Here is a 3,841-nt window from a genome sequence, read left to right as displayed (position 1 = left end):
AGCAGGAGCCTGGAGGGGGGGGAGCAGGAGCCCGGAGGGGGGGGAGCAGGAGCCCGGAGGGGGGGGAGCAGAGTGAGTGTGGGCTGGCTGGGAGGATTGAGTCCAGGAGGTGAGTCCAGGGGGTGGCATGTGGAGGCAATGAGATTTCATGTTCTGAGGTCTGGTGGACATGGACTATAACCCGAGTGAGTAAGGACTGTAGCCCAATTACTTCAAAGATACTTTTGTTCTCATTCTGGACCTTTGAGCTCTGTATTCCCAAACTAGTCTTTTCTTTTGCTATTTCAATTCTGTAACAAACCCTGAAAATATCTGTACTTAGATACCTAAGATGGCGCCAAAAGGAGTCATCACAAACTTTTCACTGTCCTCGGTCTGGAGCACATGACAATAAAGGCTATTCAATTCTATACTAAGAACAAACATTATAAACTCATGAGGGGTATGGATAGGCAAATCGACAATGTATTTTCCCTGGGGTCGGGGAGTCCAGAACTAGAGGGCATTGGTTTGGGGTGAGAGGGGAAAGATATAAAAGAGACCTACGGGGCAACGTTTTTACACAGAGGGTGGTATGTGTATGGAATGAGCTGCCAGAGGAAGTGGTAGAGGCTGGTACAATTACAGCATTTAAAAAACATTTGGATGGGTATATGAATAGGAAGGGTTTGGAGGGATACGGGCCAGGTGCTGGCAGGTGGGACTAGATTGGATTGGGATATCTCGTTAGCATGGATGAGTTGGACCGAAGGGTCTGTTTCCATGCTGTACATCTCTATGAATCTAAGTCATAGACTGATGACCCTCAAATAATCAAGGGTTCTGACAAAGAAGCTTTATTGCCATTTTCTCAAATAGACTGGGACACTCCTAAAGGAGCAATATTAGTTCTCAAATCAGCACAGAATCCCTACAGTGGGAAAGCAGGCCATTCGGCCCATGGAGTCCATGCCGACCCTCTGAAAAGCATTCCACCTAGACCCAGTCCCCTGCCCTATCCCTGTAACCCTGCATTTCCCATAGCCAATCCACCTAGCCTGCACACTATGGGTAATTTAGCATGGCCGATCCACCCTAACCTGCACAACTTAGGGCTGTGGGAGGAAACCGGAGAACTTGGAGCACTTTGAGCACTGCAGCCATGTGTGCAGGGAATAGGTTGATGGATGATCCCTGGAATCAAGAAAATAATTAATCCGGAAAGATGTGAATCAATGGTTTTCCAAACAGTGCAATTGAAAGGTGGTCTTATGAGTTTATCCGATAGCAATTTAGGTGGAGAAAATATTAACCAAGAACAATACATTAAATTAAACTGTGGGAGTGGAATGAAGCAATGCTGCTTGAAACTAGTGAAGGTAATATTAGGAGAGAAATTGGGAAATTAGCACGTAGAATAAACTTCCAGAAAGAATCATGGAGGCAAAGGTCTTGTAATAATTTATGAAGTAGCTGGATGTGAGGATTGCGAGTGTCTCTCAGAACACGAGTACATTGTCCTTTGAAAGTTGCATCGCATAAAGACAGGGTGGTTGAGAAGGCATTCAGCACACTTGTCTTCGTTGCTCAGATCATTGAGTATAGGAGTTGGGACGTCATGCTGCAGTTACACAGGACATTGGTGAGACAGCTTTTTGAATGCTGTGTACAACTCTGGTCACCCTGCTGCAGAAAGGGTATTATTAAATTGAAAAGGGTTCAGAAAAGATTTACCAGGACACCAGGGCTTGAGTTAAAAGGAGAGGCTGGACTTTTTTCACTAGACCGTAGGAGGTTGAGCAGTGACCTTATAGAATCATAAGGGGCATAGATAATGTGACTAGCAAAGTTAAAAATCACACAACACCAGGTTATAGTCCAACAGGTTTAATTGGAAGCACTAGCTTTCGGAGGGACGCTCCTTCATCAGGTGATTGTGGCTAGTAAAGGTCTTTTCCTTAGAGTGGGGGAGTTCAAAACTAGCGGCATATTTTTAAGGTGAGAGGAGAAAGATTTGAAAGAGACCCCAGGGGTAACTTTTTCACAGCCAAGGGTGGTTTGTATATGGAGTGAGCTGCCAGTGGAAGTGGTACAGTTAAAACATTTGGAGGATATTTGGACAGACACATGAATAGGGAAGGTTTAGAGGGATATGGGCCAAACGTAGGCTAGTGGGTTTAGTTTAATTTGGGAAACTTGGTCAGTATGGTTGAGTTGGGCCAAAGGATCTGTTTCCAGCTATATGACTCCAGGACTCTCTGGATGGATGAGATGAGACGTGATTGATGTCCTTCCACGTCTGTCATCATCTTGTGAAAATATTTTTAGGTAATTTTGTTCTGTTAAATTTACTAATGAATTTACCAGTATTACAGGGTTGGTGACAGATCTGGGTTATAGTCCGAATAACACGTTGCATTAAAGAGTAAGAGAAAGGACTCTCTCAACCTACAGCTCCTCACATTCTCCCTTGGCTGAAACGGGAATCCAGATTTTGGAAATATTTAATTTGCTGCTCGACGAAACTTACAAAAAGGAAGTAATTTCTTCACAGTGGCACTTTCTCAGAAATATACAGCACAGTCTTAATTAATTATAAATATTTCAGTGGAGTCACGTTTAAAGCATTGTCAAAAGTGACTCATTTAAAAAACTGAGGAAGTACTGAGTTGGTCTTTTTGAAAAAAGGGTAACAAAAGAACACTTTGTACTTTATTGAGAAGATGTGTAATAGGGGTTCAACGATTTACATTAACTGGTTGGACTTCTTTATTGGAAGTCACATGAATTTGTTTATTGGATGACACATAGATTTTTTTTGTTAACTCTGCATTATTGCTGCAAATGGAACCAGTGACAAGCAAAGCCGATGAAGGCAACGCTGATGTGAAAAAATATGAACAGGCGATTCAAAATCTCCTGACTTCAGGGACTGTGTCCGTGTTGTACTGTGCCCAAGTAAATATAGAGTCAGTGAGCTGTACAGCGTGGAAACAGACTCTTCAGTCCACACTCATCCACACGAACCAGGTATCCTAAATTCTCCCAGGACAGATCTAGAAAGACTTCCTTTTAACATCCCCTGAATAAACTGCATCTGAAGATATTCCAGAGAAAACTACATGTGTCTAGTGACGACAGTCTGTGCCTGGTGATCTATCTTAATGTATGAAAGCCAGGTGGAACTTTTCATTTCTCATCCCTTTTCTGTTCAAGAAGTAACAATTAATCACCAAATTCATCTCTGCAAAGAAAGTTCCATTTTAATTCTTTAATCTATCTTTATGCTTCCAAGCTGTGACTGAATAAGCTTTTATTGAATAAATCCCATTTTAAATAAGATCAACTTTTTAAATTTTGTTAGAGCAACTGGCTTGGCAAATCTGTATTCTGAAACCGCTAAATTACATATAGAACATAGAACAATGCAGCACAGAACAGGCCCTTCGGCCCACGATGATGTGCCGAACATTTGTCCTAGCTTAAGCACCCATCCATGTACCTATCCAATTGCCGCTTAAAGGTCGCCAATGATTCTGACTCTGCCACTCCCACAGGCAGTTCATTCCATGCCCCCACCACTCTCTGGGTAAAGAACCCACCCCTGACATCTCCCCTATACCTTCCACCCTTCACCGTAAATTTATGTCCCCTTGTAACACTCGGTTGTGCCCGGGGAAAAAGTTTCTGACTGTCTACTCTACCTATTCCTCTGATCATCTTATAAACCTCTATCAAGTCACCCCTCATCCTTCGCCATTCCAATGAGAAAAGGCCTAGCACTCTCAACCTATCCTCATACGACCTATTCTCCATTCCAGGCAACATCCTGGTAAATCTTCTCTGCAACCTCTCCAAAGCT

This window comes from Chiloscyllium plagiosum, chromosome 14, assembly GCF_004010195.1.
Source record: "Chiloscyllium plagiosum isolate BGI_BamShark_2017 chromosome 14, ASM401019v2, whole genome shotgun sequence".
Taxonomy (NCBI): domain Eukaryota; kingdom Metazoa; phylum Chordata; class Chondrichthyes; order Orectolobiformes; family Hemiscylliidae; genus Chiloscyllium; species Chiloscyllium plagiosum.
Note: the sequence above shows the minus strand (reverse complement) of the source record.